Source organism: Equus caballus, chromosome X (assembly GCF_041296265.1).
Source record: "Equus caballus isolate H_3958 breed thoroughbred chromosome X, TB-T2T, whole genome shotgun sequence".
NCBI lineage: Eukaryota > Metazoa > Chordata > Mammalia > Perissodactyla > Equidae > Equus > Equus caballus.
In genome coordinates this window covers 63,333,399-63,356,657 of record NC_091715.1, presented here as the reverse complement: position 1 = coordinate 63,356,657, position 23,259 = coordinate 63,333,399, and the positions used below count along the sequence as shown (strand labels likewise).

Sequence of the window (23,259 nt, the reverse complement as noted above, 5' to 3'; positions counted from 1 at the left end):
AGCTTTTACACATGTCTGGTGCCTTGTTTTTTATATATGTTGCCTAAGTTTGGAGGCTGAAGCCCGGGTATGCCCCTTGAACACCTGGCTCTGGAAACCAGAGGATTTGCGTTTCTGGGTCCCAGAGGACTGTAACTATTGGAGAGACAATTCTTGTCAGATTACCACCTCCAGGGCACTGCATAGATGGCAGACTAAAACACATACACAGTCTTTCTGAGAAAGAGGCCTATTTACTTGTCCAGTAGCGTTTGCCTGAGGGGCAGGCTTCTGGTCTGGCACACTTCTAGAGGCCTACAGAGGTGTTCTGAGCAAATGGATGCTGGTAGATTCAATCTTTGCACTCTCTCTCTGCCTCAATCCAGTTCACTGGTATCTCTCAGAAAAAAAAGCTTATATCCTTGTCTGGCAGCCCAATTGTTGCAGCTGCTGCCAGAGCATACCTCTACATCACATGCTTCTGGCCGTCAGCAGGGCTTATTCTTGCAAGTCCCACAGGATTATAACCAATGGAGAATGAGCTCTCAAATAGCTACCACTCTCAGGACACAGCAAGAGGCAATAGAACTAGGAGCTCAGTCTTTTTGTGAAAGAGGCCTATAAGCTCATTATCATAGCCGCAGCCTGAGTGGCAGACTTCTCCTTAAACCCACATCTAAAGGCTGATTGTAAAAGTATCCAGAGAACTCAGAAGGTGGGTGTATTCTTCATACTCCAGAGTTCCAGTGTCTCTTGAGAGGGGCTCTTAGCCATGCCTGATTCCCCTGGATTTTACACCTGGTGTGCTGGTTTCTGTGGCTGCTGCCCAGGGGATTCCCCTTGAATGCCAGGCTCTTGTGGCCAGAAAAACTTGGATTCCTGGGTTTCACAGGACTATAACAATTGTAAGGACAGTTCTTAGCAGGCTACCACCCCCAGGAAACTATACCGATATCAGACTGAAATAAACCTGTAGTCTTCTATTAAAAAAAGACCTATTTGTCTTGGAGATTTGGCCTATGGGGCAGGCTTCAGGTTTGGCACACACCTAGAATCCTATAAAGGTGCTTTCTGGGAAACATAGGCCAGGGTACATCATCTTTGTGCTCTCCTTATATCTCACCACAGTTCACCAATATCTACCACAAAGGTGCTTACACACTTGTCTGGAGCCATGATATTTGTGACTCACCCAGAAGACACCTTCAGATTGCCTGGCCTGGGGGCCAACATGGCTTATGCTTGTGGTCCCACAGGAATTTATATATTTGCATCCTTTAAAGCCCTCTGACTGACAGTTTAACTTCTAATCAGCTTGAATCTAAGTGCTGACTGAGATCCCACACCATTGGACAATGACAGGTCTTGGCACACACTCAACTACTGGGAGCTATTAAAAATGAAATACGTTGCTTGGATAATCACAAAGATTCCAGAGACAAGCAAGAGCTAGGGTAAGGTTGAAGCATAAGTTTCCTCTCCTACAGGAGGCCACTCCTTCAAGACTAGGAGAGGTAGCTTTTCTTCTAATACATATAAGCAAACATAGAGAGTCAAGCAAAATGAGAAAATAGAGGAATATGTTCCAAACAAAAGATCAAGAGAAAACCCCAGAAAAAAACTTACTGAAAAGGAAATAAGTAATTTATCTGATAAACAGTTAAAAGTAATGGCTCAAAGATGCTTATCAAACTTTGGAGAAGAATGAATGAGCACAGTGGGAACTTCAGCAAAGACAATATAAGATAGTACTAAATAGAAGTGACAGAACTGAAGAATACAATAAATGCACTGAAAATATACTAGAGGGGCTCAACAGCAGACTAGATGAAGCAGAAGAAAGAATAAGTGAACTCAAAGATAGGGCAATGAAACTCACCCAATGAGAGCAGTAAAAAGAAAAAATAAAAACATTTAAGCTAGTGATAGAACTTATAGGACAACATTAAGCAGACTAACATTCATGCTATAGTGGTTCCAGAAAATGAAGAGAGAGAGAAAGGGGCAGAAAACTTAATTGAAGATATAATAGCTACAAACTTCCCTAACCTGGGGGAAAAAATAGACACCCAGATTCAGGAAGCCAGAGAGTTCCAACCAAGATAAACCCAAAAAGACACACACCAACACACATTATAATTAAAAAGGCAGAAGTTAAAGACAAAGAGAGAATTTTAAAAGCAGCAAGAGAAAAATAAGTTGTTACATTCAAGAGAAGCTCCATAAGTTAATCAGTGGATTTTTCAGCTGAAACGTTGCAGGCCAGAAGGGAGTGGCATAATATATTCAAAGTACGAAAAGAAAAAACTCACAACCAAGAATACTCTACCTAGGTGAATGATGTCAGTATTGTGGCAGAGTGAGTTGTTCCCTTAGTCTCTCCCCTTTAAGTTACAGCTAAATGGGCATTCATTAATCAGCAGAGGATTCCCTGCACAGCACAACAGGATTTCTGAGAGATCCATGCAGCTATACATCTAAAGGTTGGTGGACTGGATCCCTAGGAGGCAGTGGAACTAGGTGAGGATAGCCATTCCCCTCCCTGGTGGCAGCAAGCCAGGTTATGGATCTTCACACAGTGACCAGTCTGATTGTAAGAGGAGACAGAAACAGTGCAGCCTGCATGAACCCTGTTGGAGTTGCAGCCTTGTCCATGGCAGCACCAACCATGCTGCAGCAGTTCTGCCAGTGGGAATGTTCTACACTGAGAGGTGGCATCTCAGCCTCCATGAAGGTGCCTGCCTGGTAGGCACAGTGCAGGCAAGAAGGTTCCTTGTCCATTAATATGGCATACTTACCTGCAGTGCACAGCAGCTCATGTGACCAACTGGGTGGTGGGTCAACCCCCATGTGGGTGCCCCTTCCCCTTAGCACAGAACAGGTGAGAATGATACAGGTCCAGTCAGAAGGCACCCCTGCCCATGGAACACAACAGCCCACAGGACCCACCAAGTGGTGGCTCAGACAACATGTTGGTGCCCCTCCCCGGAGCACAGAACAGGTGCAAATGCACCCTGTCTAGTCAGAAGGCATCCCACTTGCAGTGCACAGCAGCCTATGGGCCCCACCAAGTGATGGCTCAGCCTCCTGTGAAGGCACCTCTCCTGCCTGGTGCACAGCAGCTCAGCTGGTCTGCTGCAGGGCAGAGAGGCCATGCCTATGGTGCCAGACCTGCTCACCCAGTGCAAAGGTCTTGCTCATGTGAGCACAACTTACAGAGTGGCTGCAGCCAGCACAGACAAAGGCAGAGTAACCCTAGTCACAAAAGTTTTAGCATGTGGGGTAGGATCCTGCTCCCCCTCAGCAAGGTCAGGTGGAATCTGTGACCTGATACTACCACAAATGTGCTGGCAAAAGATCAATTCATCAAACAACATGAAGAACTACTGTAAAACATCACAGCAGAAGGAAAATGACAAGTCTCCAGAAATGAATCCTGAAGTCACAAAAATTTACAATATAAATGAAAGACAATTCAACATAGTTGTCATAAAGAAACTCAATGAGTTACAAAAAAACTCAGAAAGACAGTTCAATCAACTCAGAAATAAAATTAATGAGCACAAGGAATACAACACCAAAGAGATTGAACTCTAAAAACCAAACAGAAATTCTAGATATGAAGAACACAATTAATGAGATAAAAAAATCCAGAAGCCAGAAAAAATAGCGCTAATGTTATGAAGGACCGAATTTGTGAATTAGAGGACAGAAATCTAGAAATGCTGCAGGTAGAGGAGGAGAGAGAGCTAAGATTTTTAAAAATTGAAGGAATTATTAGAGAAATATCCAACTCAATTAGGAAAAGCAATATAAGTATTATAGGGATTTCAGAGGGAGAAGAGAGAGAGAAAGAAGCAGAGAGCTTGTTCAAAGAAATGATAGCTGAGAAACTCCCAAACATGGTGAAAGAACTGGAATTACAAGCACATGAAGCCAATAGAACTCCTAAATACATCAATGCAAAAAGACCTTCTCCAAGGCATATAATATTAAAACTGTTCAAAAGTTAATGACAAAGAAAAAAATATTAAGGGCAGCAAGAGAGAAGAAAATAACTTACAAAGGAATCCTATGAAGCTTTCAGCACACTTCTCAGCAGAAACCTTACAGGCTGGAGACAATGGAATAATATATTCGAAACAATGAAAGACAAAAATTTTCAGCCAAGAATACTCTATTGACAAAACCATCCTTCAGGTACGATGGAGAAATAAAGCTTTCCCAGATAAACAAAAGCAGAGGGAGTTCATCACCAATAGACCTCCCTTAAAAGAAATGGTGAAGGAAGCCCTTATTCCTGAAACAAAAATACAAAGATTTGCAAAGCTTTGAGCAATCAGATAGACAGACAAAACATGAAAACTGCAGCACTCTGTCAGGAGATCTTAGCAAACACTTAATTATAACATAAAAGATAAAGAGAAGGAAAGCATCAGAAGTAATTATAACTACTTCAATTTAGTCACAAACTCACAACACAAAACAAAAAAATTTGAGACGATAATAACTCAGAAGCAGAAGTGGGTGTGAATGGAATATTCTAAGGCTAATAGAGATAAGAGGCTAAGAGAAAATGGACTATCTCATCTATGAGAGCTTTTATACAAACCTATTGGTAACCAATAAACAAAGAATCAGAATAGACCCACAAAGCATAAATAATGTGAAAACCATCATAGAAAACTACCAAACTGAAATGGAAGTCAGAAATATCGGGGGGGTGGGACAATAGAAATATAGAACAACAGGAAAAAATGATAAAATGGCAGAATTAAGCTCTCATCTATTAGTAATCACTCTAAATGTAAATGGATTGAATTCTCCCAAAATACAGAGTGGCTGGATGGATTAAAAAACAAGACTTAACAATATGCTGCCTCCAGGAAATACATTTCAACTCTAAAGACAAACATAGGCTCCGAGTGAAGGGATGGGAGATGATACTCCAAGCAAATGGCAAGCAAAAAATGAAGCAGACTTCAAGATAAAAAAGACAATGAGATACAAAGGGGGCAGTATATAACAACAAAAGGGACATTCCACAAAGAGAAAATATCACTTAAGAATATGTAGACAGCTAATACAGGAGCACCAAACTATATAAAGCAACTATTAAAAGACCAAAAGGGAGAAATAGACAGCAACACAATAATAATGGGGGACCTAAACACTTCACTTACATCAATGGATCAATAGATCATCCAGACAGAAAGTCAACAAAGAAACAGTGACCTTAAATGAAACATTGGATCAGATGGACTTAATAGATATATAGAGAGCATTCCATCCAAAAACAGCAGAATACATTCTTCAGAAGTGCACTTGGAAATTTCTCAAAGATAGAACATACATTGGGAAATAAAGCAACCCTCAATAAATTTAACAAGATTGAAATAGTATCAAGCATCATTTCTGACCCCAATGCTATAAAACTAGATATCAACTACAAGAAAAAAGCCAGGAAAGTAAAAATGATGTGGAGCCTAAACATGATGCTACTGAACAACCATTGGATCAATGCAGAAATCGAAGAAGAAATAAGAAAGTACCTGGACACAAGTGAAAAGGAATACAACATACCAGCTCTTGAGATGCAGCAAAAGTGGTTCTAGGAGGGAAAATTACAGCAATACAGGACCAGCTCAAGAAACAAGAAAATCTCAAATAAGTAATCAAGCTACGCCTTTTTGTTTAGTTGTAGTTGACTTCTGTTTACATAGAAACAGAAGAAGAAACAAAACACAAAGTCAGCAGAAAGAGGGGAATAAAAACAATTAGAGCAGAAATAAATTAAACAGAGACTAAAAAAAGAGAAAATAGGATCAATGGAACCAAGAGTTGGTTCTTTGAGAAGATAAACAAAGTTGAAACACCCTTAGCCAGATTCACTAAGAAAAAATCTAGAGCCTAAGAGAAATAAAATTAGAAATGAAAGAGGAGAAGTTACAATGGATACCACAGAAATACTAATGGCTATAAGAGAATACTGTGAAAAACGATATGCCAACAAGTTGGATAACCTAGTAAAAATGAGTAAATTCTTAGAATAATACAACCTCCCAAAACTGAATCAAGAAGAAATAGAGAATTGAATAGACCATTCACAAGTAAAGAGATTGAATCAGCAATCAAAAATCTCCCAGAAAACAAAACTTCAGGAATAGATGGCTTCTCTGGAGGATTCTACAAAACATTCAAAGATTTAATACCTATCTTTCTCAAACTATCCTCCAAAACTGAAGAATATGGAATGCTTCCTAACTCATTTTATGAGGAAAACATTACCCTGATACAAAAACCAGACAAGGGAAATACAAAGAAGGAAAATTACAGGCCAATATTGCTGATGATCATACATGCAAAAACCCTTCACAAAATACTGGCAAACTGAATACAGCAATACATTAAAAGGATCATACACTATGATGAACTGGGATTTATACCAGTGAAACACAGATGGTTGAACATCTGCAAATCACTGTGATACACCACATTAACAAAATGAGGAATAAAAATCACTTGATCATCTCAATAGATACAGAGAAAGTATTTCAAAAGGTACAATATCCATTTATGATAAAAACTCTCAATAAAATGGGTATAGAAGGAAACCACTTCAACATAATAAAGTCCATATATGACAAACTGACAGCCAACATCAAACTTAATAGTGACAAACTGAAAGCCATCCCTCTAAGAATATGAACAAGACAAGTGTGTCCACTCTTGCCTCTCCTATTCAACATAGTACTAGAGGTTTTCGCCAGAGAAATTAGGCAAGGAAAAGAAATAAAATGTATCCAAATGAGAAAGATAGAAGTGAAACTCTCACTGTTTGTTGATGATGTGATTCTATAAATAGAAAACCCTAAAGAATCCACCAGAAAAGTATTAGAAATAATCAACAAGTACAGAAAAGTGGCAGGGTACAAAAGAACTTGAAAACTCAGTTGCATTTCTATATGATAGTAATGAACAAGTAGAAAGAGAAGTCAAGAATACATCCCATTTATGATCACAACAAAAAGTGTAAAATATCTAGGACTAAATTTAACCAAGGAGGTTAAAGACCTATACACTGAAAACAATAAGACACTATTGAGAGGCATTGAAGAAGACATAAAGAAATGGAAACATATTCCATGCTCATGGATTGGAAGAATAAACATAGTCAAAATGCAACAATAAAAGACAAAAGCCAAAAGCAATCCAGAGAAAAAGAACAAAGTGGGAGGCATCACATTCTCTGACAAAAAATACTACAAATCTCCAGTAATAAAAAGAGCATGGTACTGGCACAAAAAAGAGACTCATAGATCAATGGAATAGAATTGAAAGCCCAGAAATAATACTCAGATCTATGGACATCTAATCTTCAAAAAAGGAACCAGGAACATACAATGGAGAAAGGAAAGCCTGTTCAATAAATGGTGTTGAGAAAACTGGACAACCACATGCCAAAGAATGAAAACAGGGGAGTGACGTGAGCATCATGGCAGAGTGAACTTGTCCAGGCCTCTCTCCCCTCCAACATACAACATAAAGCGGCAACTGTACTCCAACAGAAGATATCATAACAACATAAAAACCTGAGAGAGACATGCAGCCACATGATGGAGGGTGGAGAGGCTGGAGCCCACCTCAGAGGAGCTGGAACAGGGTAAGAGAGAACTTCACTCCCTCCCAAAAAGAATGCAATCACTGCTGCAGGAGGCTCCATGAGAGAAGAAGTAGGGGAGGGGTCACACATGCATGGTATCACCCAGGACTACCATGGCCCTTGCAGCCTAGAGAGAAGCCTTCTAACGGTGTGAAAGCTTTTGTGCAGGATGACCTCATCAAGCCAAGACCCCAGAGGACCAAATAGTGAGAGCTGATTAAGAAATCCTGGACTGCACACTGGAGAAAGCACCCCTCCCTTGACCAATCTGCACCATCTCAGCTGAAAGCGGAAGGCTCAGAATTTCGACCCCCACCCAGTGATGATAGGCAATAACTGCAATGGAACAATATCAGAATGAGAAAGAGCCAACATATCAACAACAGACATTACATCAAATCTACAGACTAGAGGGAAAATGATAAGCACCCAGAACTCAGTCCAGAGGACACAGAAATATGTAAGCTAAACAACAATGAATTCAAAGTAGCTATCATCAAAACACTCAGTGAGGTAAAAGAGAATATAGAGAAACAATTCAATGAGTTCAGGAGCTACTTCAGAAAAGAGATTTAAACTATAAAGAATCAATCATAAATATTAGAGATGAAAGACACAATGGAAGGGATAAAACAAAATACGGACTCCCTGAATTCTCGAGTAGACATCATAGAGGAGTGAATCAGCATAATCAAAGATAGACATGTTGAAATGCTCCAGACAGAGGAGGAGAGGTAACTGAGACTAAAAAGAAATGAAGAAAGTCTCTGAGAAATACCCGAGTCAATGAGGAAATGCAACACAAGAATTATAGATATTATAGAAGGTGAAGAGAAGGAGAATGGAGCATAAAGCATGCTCAAAGAAATAATAGCAGAGAACTTCCAAAATCTAGGGAAAGAGTGGGAAATATGTGTGGCACAAGATTCCAGATCTCCTAGATTTGTCAATTTAAAAAGATCTACTGCAATGCATATAGTAGTAAAATGGGCATAAATGAATGACAAAGAAAGAAGACTCAGGGCAGCAAGACAAAGAAAAATAACCTACAAAGGAACCCTTATCAGGCTTTCAGCAGATTTCTCTGCAGAAACCTTACAAGCTAGGAGAGAATGGAATGACATATTCAAAATTTCAAACCACCAGAAGCTTCAGCCAAGAATATTCTATCCAGGAAAAATATCCTTCAGATTTGAGGGAGAAATTAAATCTTTCCCAGACAAACAAAAGCTAAGGGACTTCATAGCCATAAGACACCCCCTACAAGAAATGCTCAAGAAGGCCGTTATATCTGAAAAACTAAAAAAAGGAGAAGGGGGTCATAAAACACAGAATAAGGAGACCAATAGATAGACAGTTTCAGAATAGGATAGCAAATATACAACTACAGCATTAGGATAAAGGTAAGGAAAACACCCAAAAGAAAGACAATCTTGTCACTTTAACCACAAACTCAACAGAAGTTGGAATAAGGTATCAGAAAAACAACTTAAGAGAGGAGGAGGAAAGGGAGTGAAACAGATTAGACTAAGGAAATAAGGGGCCATCAGAAAATGGACTATCTTATACATGAGACTGTGAATACAAAGGTCAGGGTAGCCACTAAAGTAAAAAGCAGAACAGAGACACAAAAACTAAATAATAAAAAAAAGAAACACAGCATAAAAAACTACATAATTGAATGGGTAGGCCAAAACACACAGGACGAGAAACAAAGGAAATGCAGGAAAACTGGAAAACAAGTGAAAGAATGACAGCATTAAGCCTTCATACATCAATAATCACCCTCAATGTAAATGGATTGAATTCTCCAATAAAATGACACAGAGTGGTGTGATGGATTAAAGAACAAATCCAACAATTTGCTGCCTCTAAGAAACACATCTCAGCTCCAATGACAAACACAGGCTCAGAGTGAAGCGGTGGAAGATGATACTGCAAGCTAATGGCAAACAAAAGAAAGCAGGTGTTGCAATACTTATATCAGACAAAGTAGACTTCAAGATAAGGCAGGTAAAGAAACACAAACAGGGGCAGTAGATAATGATCAAAGGGACACTCCATCAAGAAGAAATTATGCTTATAGGGGATGGCCCCATGGCTGAGTGGTTAAGTTCATGCACTCCACTGCAGGGAGCCCAGTGTTTGGTTGGTTCGAATCCTGGGTGTGGACATGTGACTGCTAATCAAACCACACTGAGGCAGCATCCCACATGCCACAACGAGAAGGACCCACAACGAAGAATGTACAACTATGTACTGGGGGGCTTTGGGGAGGAAAAAAAGGAAAAAAATATAAAATCTTTAATAAGAAGAAATTATGCTTACAAATACCTATGCACCCAACACAGGAGCACCAAAGTTCATAAAGCAACTATTAACAAACCTAAAAGAAGACAATAAAAACACAATAATAGTAGGGGACCTCAACACCCCACTCAAATCAAGGGATAGATCATCCAGACAGAAAATCAACAAGGTAACAATGGAGGTAAACGAAAAGCTAAACCAGTTGGACTTAATAGACATACATAGAACACTGTATCCAAAAACTGACATTCTTCTCAAGTGCACATGGAACATTCTCAAGGAGAGACCATATGTTGGGAAACAGGCAAGCCTCAATAAATTTAAGAAGACTGAAATAATAACAAGTATCTTCTCTGATCATATAAGGCTAGAAATTAATTTCAAGGAAAAAGCTAAGAAAGGGACAAACATGTGGAGACTAAACAACATGTTATTGAACAACCAATGTATCATTGAAGAAATTAAAGGAGAAATCAAAAAATATCTCAAAATAAATGAAAATGAAAACATACCATACCAACTCATATGAGATGCAGCAAAAGCCATATGAAGTTGGAAATTCATCACAATACAGGCACACCTTAACAAACAGGAAAAATCCCAAATAAGCAATGTCCAATTATACCTAACTGAATTAGAGAAAGAAGAGCAAACAAAGCCCAAAGTCAGCAGAAGAAGAGAAATAATAAAAATCAGAGCAGAAATAAATGCTGTTGAAACAACAAAGGCAGAAGAAAGGATAAATGAAACAAACAGTTTGTTCCTTGAGAAGATAAATAAAATTGACAAACTCCTAGCCAGACTTACAAAGAAAAAAAGAAAGAAACCTCAAATAAACAAAATCAGAAATGAAAGAGGAGTAATAACAGACTCCACAGAAATACAATGGATTATAAGCGCATACTACAAAAAATTATATGCCAACAAAATGGATAACCTACAGGAAATGGATAAATCCATAGACTCTTACAACCTCCCAAATCTGAGTAAAGAAGAAACAGACAATCTGAATAGACCAATCACAGGAAAAGAGATTGAAACAGCAATCAAAAGCATTCCAAAGAATAAAACCCCAGGATCAGATGGCTTTCGTGGGGAATTCTACCAAACTTTCAAAGAGGATTTAATACCCATCCTTCTCAAACTATTCCAAAAAATTAGGGAAGATGGAACACTTCCTAACACATTCTACGAGGCCAAGATCACTGTGATACCAAAGTCTGACAAGGACAGCACAAAAAAGGAGGACTACAGGCCCATATCACTGACGAACATAGATGCAAAAATTCTCAACAAAATTGTGGCAACCTGAATTCAGCGATACATCAAAATGATCATACATCTTGATCAAGTAGGATTTATACCAGGGACACTGAGATGGTTCACCATCCACAAATCAATCAATGTGATAGACCACATCAACAAATTAAGAAATGAAAACCACATGATCCTCTCAACAGATGCACAGAAGGCATTTGACAAGATCCGACAGCCATTTATGATAAAAACTCTTAAGAAAATGGGAATAGAAGGAAATTACATCAACATAATAAAGGCCATATATGACAAACCCACAGCTAACATCATACTCGATGGGCAAAAACTGAGCGCCATCTTCTTGAGAGCAGGAACAAGACAAGGATGCCCACTATCACCACTCTTATTCAACATAGTACTGGAGGTTTTGGCCAGAGCAATTAGGCAATAGAAAGGAATACAAATAGGGAGTGAATAAGTGAAACTCTTGCTGTTTGCAGATGGCATGATCTTATATATATAAAAAACCAAAATCCATTGGAAAACTAATAGAAATAATTATCAACTACAGTAATGTTATAGGGTACAGAATCAACTTCCAAAAATCACTTGCTTTTCTATACTCCAATAGTGAACTTACAGAAAGAAGACTCAAGAATACAATTTCATTTTCAATCGCAACTAAAAGAATAAAGTACCTAGGAATAAATTTAATCAACGAGGTGAAGGACTCATACAATGAAAACTATATGACATTACTGACAGAAACTGATAATGACTTAAAGAGATGGAAAGAGATTCCTTGCTCCTGGATTGGAGGAATAAATATAGTTAAAATGTCCATACTACCCAAAGCAATCTACAGATTCAATGCAATCCCTATCAGAATTTCAATGACATTCTTCATAGAAATAGAACAAAGAATGCTAAAATTCATATGGGGTGCTCAAAGACCCCAAATTGCTAAGGCAATCTTGTCAAAAAAGAACAAAGCTGGAAGTATCACAATTCCTGACTTCAAAATGTACTACAAAACCATAGTGACCAAAATGGCATGGTACTGATACAAAACACAGGCACACAGATCAATGGAACAGAACTGAAAGCCCAGAAATAAAACCACACATCTACAGACAGCTAATCTTCAACAAAGTTGCCAAGAACATACAATGGAGAAAAGATAGTCTCTCCAATTAATGGTGTTGGGAAAACTGGACAGACACATGCAAAAGAATGAAGGTAGATCACTATCTCACACCATACACAAAAATAAACTAAAAATGGATCAAAGAATTGAAGATATGTCCTGAAACTATAAAACTCCTGGAAGATAATATCAGTAGTACAACTTTTGATATCAAACTAAAAAGGATCTTTTCAAATACCATGTCATCTCAGACAAGGGAAACAAAAGAAAACATAAACAAGTGGGAATTCATCAGACTAAAGAGTTTCTGCAAGGCAAAAGAAACTAGAATCAAAACAAAGAGACAACCCACCAATTGGGAGAAAATATTTGCAAATCATATATTGACAAGGGGTTAATCTGCATAGTATATAAGGAACACACACAACTGAACAATAAGAAAGCAAACACCCTGATCAAAAAGTGGGCAGAGGAGATGAACAGACATTTTTCCAAAGAAGATATACAGATGGCCAATAAACACATGAAAAGATGATCAACATCACTAATCATCAGGGAATTGCAAATCAAATCTACACTAAGGTAACACCTTACGCCTGTTAAAATGGCTATAATAACTAAGACTAAAAATAACAAAGGTTGGAGAGGGTGTGGAGAGAAGAGAACCCTCATACACTGCTGGGGGGAATGCAAACTGGTGCACCCACTATGGAAAACAGTATGGAGATTCCTCAAAAAACTAAAAATAGAACTACCATATGACCCAGCTATCCCACTACTGGTTATCTACCCAAACAATTTGAAATCAACAATCCAAAGTAACATATGCACCCCTATGTTTATTGTAGCACTATTCACAATGTCCAAGACATAGAAGCACCCCAACTGCCCATCAATTGATGATTGGATAAAGAAGATGTGGTGTACTACTCAGCCAGAAAAAATACAAAGCCTTCCCATTTGCAATAACATGGAAGGACCTAGAGGGAATTATGCTAAGAAAAATAAGCCAGTCTGAGAAAGGCAAACACCAGATGATTTCAATCATATGTGGAATATAAACAAGTACATGGACAAAGAAAACAGTTCAGTGGTTACCAGGGGAAGAGGGATGGGCACCAGGGATGAAGGGGAGCACTTATGTGGTGACAGTCAAGAAATAATGTAAAACTGAAATCTCACAATGTAAACTGGTATGAACTCAATAAAAAATAATTGATAAAAAATAGAGATAAAAAAGAATGAAAGTAGATCATTATGTTACACTGTTCACAAAAATTAACTCAAGAGATTAAAGAATTTAATGTAAGACCTGAAACCATAAAACTCCTAGTTGAAAATATAGGCAGTACACTCTCTGACCTCAGTCTTAGCAGCATCTTTTCAAATACCATGTCTACTCAGGAAAGGGAAACAAAAGAAACATTAAACAAATGAGACTACATCATTTTAAAAAGCTTTTTCAAGGCAAGGGAAACCATCAACAAAACCAAAATACAACCTGCCAACTGGGAGAAAATATTTGAAAGTCATATATCTGACAAAAGGTTAATGTCCAAAATATATAATAAACTCATACAACTCAACAACAAAAAAAGAACCAACCCAATCAAAAAATGGGCAGAGGTTATGAACAGACATTTTTCCAAAGAAGGTATACAGATGGCCAGTAGGCACAGGAAAAGATATTCAACAGCACTAATCATTAGGGAAATTCAAAACAAAACTACAATGAGATATCACTTTACACCTGTCAGAATGGCTATAATTAATAAGACAAAAAATAACAAATCTTGGAGAGGATGTGGAGAAAAGGAAACCCTTATACACTGCTGGTGCGAATGCAAACTGGTGCAGCCACTATCAAAAACCATATGGATATTTCTCAAAAAATTAAATACAGAAATACCATATGATCCAGCTATCCTGCTACTGAATATTTATCCAAAGAACATGAAATCAACCATTCAAAGAGATTTATGTACCCCTATGTTCATTGCAGCATTATTCATATATAATATATATATATATTATATATATAATGCAATAGAACTCATCTCTAAAAAAAGACAAAATCATCCCAATTTGCAACAACATGGCTGGACTTTGAGTGTATTATGTTAAGCGAAATAAGCCAGAGAAAGACAAACACTATATGATTTCACTCATATGTGGAGGATAAACAAACACATGGATAATGATAACAGATTAGTGGCAACTAGATGGGAGGAGGGTGGGGGTGGGCCAAAGGCATAAAGTGGCACTTATGTATGGTGACCAATAAAAATCAGAGTATTGGTGGTGAGCACATAGCACTATATACAGAAACTAATGTATAATAATGTACACCTTAAACTACACAATGTTATAAACCAATATGACCTCAATAAAATAATTGAAAAAAATTACTCTACCCAGCAGTTATCATTCAGAATTAAAAGAGAGATCAAGAGTTTTCCAGATAAGCAAAAGCTAAAGGAGTTTATCACCATTAAACCATTTTCACAAGAAATTTTAAAGGGACTTATTTAGGCTGAAAAGAAAGGGTGCCAATTAGAAATAAGAACCAAATAAAAGTGTAAATCTCACTGGGAAAGATAAATATATAGCAAAGTCAGTGGAATAATCAATAATAAAGCTATTATGAAGGTTAGAATATGAAAGTAGTGACAATAACTATAACTGCAATAATTAGCTAAAGAATATATAAGATAAAAAGATGTAAAATATAACATCAAAAACAAAAAGTCAGGGGGAGAGTAAAAATGTAGATCTTTTCAATGCATTCAAACTGAAGTTATCAACTTAAAATAGATTGTTATATGTAAGCTTCACAGTAACCACACAACAAAAACCTGTAGTAGATACACAAAAGATAATCAGAAAGAAAACCAAGCATACCACTAAATAAAGTCATCAAACCACACAGGAAGAGAGCAAGAGAAAAAGAAAGGGAAAAAAGGAACTACAAAACAGTCTGAAAATAATTAATAAAATGGAAATAAGTACATACCTATCAATAATTACTTTAAATGTAAATGGACTAAATTCTCCAATCAAAAAAATATGGTGGCTGAATGGATAAAAAAATAAGACTCATCTATATGCTGCCCACAATGATTCACTACAGATGTCAAGACACATAGACTGAAAGTGAAGGGATGGAAAAAGATAGTCCATGCAAATGGAGACAAAAGAAGGCTGGGGTGGCTATAATTATATCAAATAAAATAGAATTTTAAAAAAGATTGTAATAAGAGAAAAAATAGGGCATTACATAATGATAAAGGGATGAGTCGAAGAACAGGATATAACATTTCTAAATATTTATGCACCTAATGTAGGAGCACCTAAATATATAAAGCAAATATTAATAGACCTAAAGGGAGAAATAGACATCAGTAAAATAACAGTTAAGAACTTTAATACCCTACTTACATCAGTGGAAATGTCATCCAGACAGAAAATCAATAAAGAAACACCTGCATTAAACATGTTAGGCCTCATGGACTTAGACACATTTATGCAGAATATTCCATCAAAGGCAACAGAAAACACATTCTTCTCAAGTACACATGGAACATCCTCCAGGATAGATCATATATTAGGCCGCAAAACAAGTCTTAATAAATTTAAGAAAATTGAATGCATATCAGTCATTGTTCTGATGCAATGGTATGAAACTGGAAATCAATTACAAAAAGAAACCCAGGAAATTCACAATATGTGTAGATTAAACAACATACAACTGAAGAACCAATAGGTCAACAGAGAAATCAAGAAAGAAATTTTTTAAAATGCCTTGAGACAAATGAAAATGGAAATACGACATAGCAAAATTTACAGAATACAGCAAAAGCAGTTCTAAGAGGGAAGTTCTTCGCAATAAGTGCCTACCTCAAGAAACAAGAAAAACCTCAAACAATTTAACTTTATACCTCAAGGAACTAGAAAAATAAGAATGAATGAAGCACACATTTGGTAAAAGGAAGGAAATAAAGATTACAGTAGAAATAAACAAAATAGAGACTAAAAGACAACAGAAAAGATCAATGAAACTAATAGCTGCTTCTTTGAAAAGATAAATAAAACTGACAATCCTTTAGGTAGACTCACCAAGAAAAAAAAGTGAGGGCTCAAATAAAATCAGAAATGAAAAAGGAGATGTTATAATTGATACCACAGAGATACAAAGAATTATAGGAAACTACTATGAACAACTATACAACAATAAATTGGACAATGCAGAAGAAACGGATAAATTCCTAGAAACATGCAACCTTCCAAGATTGAATCATGAAGAATAGAATATCTGAATAGACACATTACTAGTAAGGAGATTGAATCAATAATCAAAATCCTCCCAACAAACAAAAGTCTAGGACCAGATGACTTCACTGGTGAATTCCACCAAACATTCAGAGAAGAATTAATACCAATCTTCAAAATCTTCCGAAAAATAGAAGAGGCAGGAATACTTGCAAACTCATTTTACAAGGCCAGTATTACTCTGATACCAAAACCAGTCAAGAATATAAAAAAAGAAAAGTAAAGGACAATATTCTTGATGAACATAGATGCAAAAATCTTCAACAAAATATTAGCAAGCTGACATCAACAATACATTAAACAGATCACATACTATGATGATGTAAGATCTATTCCAGGGATACAAGGATGGTTAAACATTCGCAAATCAATCAACATAACAAATCACATTAACAAAATAAAGGATAAAAATCATATGATTATTTCAATAGACACAGAAAAAGCATTTGACAAAATTCACAGCTATGTATGATAAAACAAAATTCTCAACAAAGTGGGTATAGAGGGAACATACCTCAATATAATAAAGGCCATATATAACAAACCCACAGCTAACATCATGCTCAAAGGCGAAAAGCTGAAAATTTTTCCTGTAAGATCAGGAACAGGACAAAGATACCCATTTTCATCACTTTTATTCAACATAATATTGGGAGTCCTAGCCAGAGCAGTTAGGCAAGAAAACAAAATAAAAGGGATCCAAATGGAAAAAGAAGAAGTAAAATCGCCACTATTTGCAGATGACATGATAGAAAACTTTAAAGACTTCTCCAAAAAAAAGGTTAGAACTAATAAACCAAATTCAATAAATTTGCCAGAAAAAAATTAACATACAGAAATTTGTTGCATTTCTATATGCTAATAATGAACTATCAGAAAGAGTAATTATGAAAACAATCCCATTTACAACTGCATTAAAAAGAATGAAATACCTAGGAATAAATCTAACCAAGGAGTTAAAAGGCCTGTACACTGAAAATTATAAGACTGATGAAAACAGTTGAAGAAGACACAAATAAATGGAAAGATACTCCATACTCATGGACTGGAAGAATGAATATTGTTAAAATGTCTATACTACCCAAAGCAAAATGCAGATTCAATGTAATCCCTATCAAACTCCAATGGCATTTTTCACAGAACTAGAACAAATAATCCTAATAATATTTGTATCAAAGCATAAAAGACTGCAAATAGCCAAAGAAATCTTGAGAAAGAAGAACAAATCTAGAGGCTTCACGCTCCTTGATTTCAAACTACACTGTAAAGCTGTGGTAATTAAAAACAGTATCGTATTGGCATAAAAACAGACACATAGATCAATGCAACATAACAGACAGGCAAGAAATAAACCCACAAATATATGGTCGATTAATTTGTGACAAAGGAGCCAAGAATATACAATGGGGTAAGGATAGTCTCTTCAATAAATAGTGTTTGTAAAAATGGACATCTACATACAAAAGAATGAAATTTGACCGCTATCTTACACCATATACAAAAATTAATTCAAAATGGATTAACGACTTGAATGTATGACCTGAAACCTTACAAAACCTAGAATAAAACATAAACAGTAAGCTCCTTGACATCAGTCTTGGTGATGATTTTTTGGATTTGACACCAAAAACAAGGACAACAAAAGCAAAAATAAGCAAGGGAGACTGCATCAAATTAAAAAGCTTCTTCACAGCAAATGAAACCATCAAGAAAATGAAAAGGCAACCTACTGAATGGGAGAAAATATTTGCGAGTCATATATCTGATAATGGGTGAATACACAAAATATATAAATAACTCATACAACTCAATAGCAAAAAAAACCCCAAACAATCTGACTTAAAAAGAGGAAGATGATCTGAATAGACATTTTTCCAAAGAAGACATACAGATGTCCAAAAGGTACATTAAAAGATGCTCAACATCCCTAATTATGGAAATGCAAATGAAAACCACAAAGTGATATCAGCTCACATCGGTTAGAATGGCTACTATCACAAAGGTAAGAAATAACAAGTGTTGACGAGGATGTGGAGAAAAGGGAACCTTTGTGCATTTTGGTGGGAATGTAAATTGGTGCAGCCACTATAGAAAATAGTATGTAGGTTCCTCAAAAAATTACAAATCGAAGTACCATATGATTTAGCAATTCCACATCTTGGTATTTATCTGAAGAGTACAAAAACACTAATTTGAAAAGATACATGCACTGCCATGTTCATTGCAGCAATATTTACAATAGCCAAGACATGGAAACAACCTAAGTGTGCTTTGATGGATGAATGGATAAAGACGATGTGGCATATATATACATTGGAAAATTATTAAGCCATAAAAATAATGTAATCTTGCTATTTGCAACAACATGGGTGGATTTTGAGGGCATTATACTATGTGAAATAAGTCAAATATCGTATGATATTACATATATGTAAAATTAAAAACAAAGGAACAAACAGAAGCTCATAGATACAGAGAACAGATTGGTGGTTGTCAGAGGCAGCAGGGTTTGGGGATGGGTGAAATGGGTGAAGGAGGTCAAAAGGTGCAAACTTCCTGTTATAAAATAAATAAAACATTGGGATGGAAAGTACAGCATGTTGACTATAGTTTGTAATACTGTATCACATATTTGAACGTTGCTAAGAGAGTAGATATTACAAGTTCTCATCACAAGAAAAAAAGAATTTTCTAAGTATGTATGGTGACAGATGTTAACTAGACTTGTAGTGATGACTTTGCAATGTATACAATTATTGAATCATCACATTGTACATCTGAAACTAATATAATATTATACGTCGATTATACTTCAATAAAAAAAGAAGCCTTATCATATGGACCCAGAATTGTTGTGATTATCAAAGATGAGCTAAGTGTCTATCAGACAGCTACTGTCTGGGGCCTCAAAACATACTTGAGGTTCTGTAATGAAGTGATGGGTACCATTCAGGAGGCTGGTGACAAATACTTAATAGGTTTCTCTTGAAAATCCTAACCTGTGTGCCATCTTCAATAATAAGGTCTCTATCGTATTCATACATAGCCAGTTGGCCAATGAGTTATAGAGAGAGATTTATTGAAGGAAGTTTTTATGATTTTTTGTAATTAATTGCATAAAGTGCTATGGTTTTAACTTGTGATGTTTTTAAAATTAAATTGTTTATAATATGTTGCAGTTGTACGTGTTAGCCTATTTTTCACTTAGAATAGTCGTTTACAGACTTAATGATATGAATACTATTGATTTGGAGTTGACCAGCTGTTGATAGGAAGAAGAGATAGATGATAGTTCTTGCTTCTTGCGATGCCTGTTTCTGTATGTTAATGATATGTTAGTTAGCTCTTAAGGTACTAGAATCGATATACATGTATATATACATGTTACTGAAATACAATTTATGACTTAATCTAGCTGTTTAACAATCGGGGCCATTAAGTCTGACCACACATCACTATGATAGAATATGAGCTTTTCCAAAGGTGTAAGGTGTAATTTTTCCATAGTATAACTTACAGTCTGCTAAAATAAAAGACAAGGCTGGTGTCTATAGAATATACTATGTGCATTTGTAATAATTATTTTATATACTGTGGTGTCAACGTTTTTAAATTACATATTTTACATTGATACATAGGGAAACTTGTCATTATGGAGAGCGTACAATTGTTCTCTAAGTAGATGATACTTGTTTTCATAGTAGTAAAACGTTATGCTGCATTATTACTTGCATAATCCTAATTCCACGACATGTTAACCAACACTCTGACAATATAGACATTAAACTAGGATTTTGTAAGGATTTTATATTAAAATACAAGTTGTTCATGCCAGTATTCTGAAGTAGTAAGTGAAGCTTTTCAACGGTGTTATTTTTGACCTCATAACTAGGCTGGGTTTTTTTTTTCCTCTACTAAGAGGAAACTGATTGAATATGGTAGAAGCTGTATGCCTTGTGGAGTATGTATTATAAACTCTTAGAGTAAATTTTCATTGAGGAATAGGGAGAGGGGTGCAAATTCCAAACTTATGGCATTTAAGATGGTTACTTACACCATTTAAGATGGTTTGGGGATTGGGATATCTCTGGTATAACCATCTTGGAAAAATTGCTTAATAGAGGTTGTCCTCAAAGTGATTTTAAAATTATCCTTCTATTAAAGGTTTTAGGTCAGTAATATTGACTAAAAATTTAAATAAATTTGTTCAGTATCCTCCTCCAATAAAGATCCATTGCAAAGAATGAGAAACTTTAGTTGCATCCCCTTGAAATTAGGAAAAAGTCAAAGGTTACCACCACCATCACTAGTATTAGAGAGCCTGGGAAACACTTCTAGGGAAAAAAGAAAATAAAACCAGGATAGGGGCTGGCCCTGTGACTGGGTGGTTAAGTTTGCATGCTCTGCTTTGACGGTTCAGATCCTGGGTGCTGACCTACACACTGCTTCTTAAGCCGTGCTGTGGTAGTGTCCCACACAGAAGAGCTAGAATGACCTACAGCTAGGATATACAACTATGTAGTGGGGCTTTCGGGAGAAAAAAAGGAAGATGGCCCCAAAAAAATGCACACTAAAAAATAAGTAGAAGGATAAAATGTTAAGGTTTTGCAGAATCAACAAACCATAGAACTAATAAGAGAATTTAGGAAGACTACCAAATAAAAGGTCAACTTATAAAAATCAATCTCATTTATCTACAATAAAATAATCAATTTTATTTTTGAATTGTTTATTTTTGAATTTTTTAAGATGTAGGATTGAGAAAAAATTGCTCTCCATATGGAGAAAAATTTAAATGGATTCCTAGATAAAAGTCCACAGAAAGGTGCACTGAAGATCTGATTGTGAAAAATAAAATTATAAAGTTAATAGAAGATAACATAGCAGAATATCTCTGTAACCAAAGGTGGGAAGGACTCTATAAACAAAATTCAAAAGCATGAACCATGAGGTGAAAAATGGATGGATTTGATTACAAATGTTTTTCTGTTCAACAAACAACACCATGAACAAACTTAACAGATGGATGAAAAATTGGGAAAAGATATCTGCAATGTATAAAACAGACAAGGAATTAATAACTAAAATATAGAAACTCTTGAATATCAAAAAGAAAAATCTAACTAGAAACTCCAATCCATAAACCAATTTCCTCTACTTTCAAAATACATTGATAATTAAAACATTTCTCACTCTTTCCACTCTATAAGGCTAGTATGCGCTGGATTAATCTAATCATTTTGGTCAGTCTTTACTGTCTAACTCACTCCCTGAGTGATCTCAACCATATTATAACTTTAAATATAATCTGCATACTGATGACTCAAATCTTTACCTTGAGTTCACACCTCTCCTCTACTATTCAGACTTGTGTAGCCAACTACCAATATCTTGACATCTCCACTTGAAAATCTAATAGACATCTTAGACTTAACATGTCCCAAACTGAAACCCCATCTTTCCCCCAAAACCTGTGGCTCTAAGTCCTCCCCATTTCATTAAATGACAATTCTTTCTTTCCATTGGTTCAGACCAAAAACCTTACAATCATCTTTTTCTGCTTTTTCCTCCTCCCATCCCATCATCTAGACCATCAACAAATCCCACTGGATCTACTTTAAAAATATATCCAGAATATGACCACTGTTCACCACTTCCACCCATATCATCATGGTCCAAGTTACCACCATCTCATCATCTCTCAACAGAATTACTGGATTGCTTCCAAGATCACCTTCCTGATTCCTCCCTTGCCTCCTTACAGTCTCTTCTCAATAGAGCTATCAGATTGATCATATTAAAATGTATGTCAGATCATGCCACTCCTCTGCTCAAAATCCTCCAATGGGCTCCCAATCCACTTGAAGTCCCTGCAGTGGCCAATAATGCCCAACATAGTCTGCTTTCCCCCTCCTCCCACTTTTAACCTTCTGACCTTTTCTCCTACCCTTTTCCCCATGGCCCACTCACTTCTAGTATACTAGCAGTCTTGCTATTGTTGATCATGCCAAATACACTCACTTCAGAGCCTTTACCTTTGCTGTTTATGTTTCTTGGAATGCTCTCCCCTTCCTCCTAAACTCTTTCCGTAGTCGCCACTCTAACTCCTTCTCATCCCTCAGGTTGAAAATTAAATGTCACTGCCTCAGGAAGGTCTATTCACCTCTCCCTCCACCCTGTCACATTATCCTCTTCTGTTTCCTTTATAGCACTTAGTAAGCTTATAAATATATATGCATTTGCTTTGTTTCTTGATATTACCTACCTTCTCCCGTAGATTAAAATTTATGACGCCAGGGACCACATTGGTTTCAACCAATTTTCACTGCATTACTTATTAGTGTCCTCAAACTTTTTCATGTTTTGTTAGACATTTGTATTTCTTCTTTCATAAATTTCCTGCCTATATACTTACTCCTTTTTATTTTTCAATGGCCACTCTTTTTTTGTAAGAACCTTTCATATAGTAATAGTGTTATATGTCTTATACATCCTTTTAGGGTCTCATATCTTGCTTTTAAACTTAGAAAAACCTATCCCCACCCTGATTCCAGATAGATGTTCACTTATATTT

At 36.3% G+C, this 23,259-nt stretch overlaps 1 protein-coding gene across 1 annotated transcript in view; it reads right to left on the bottom strand.

The window, feature by feature from the left end:
* Positions 1 to 23,259, bottom strand: part of HEPH (hephaestin) — a 114,965-nt gene that overhangs the window by 51,116 nt on the left and 40,590 nt on the right. The window lies entirely within an intron of this gene.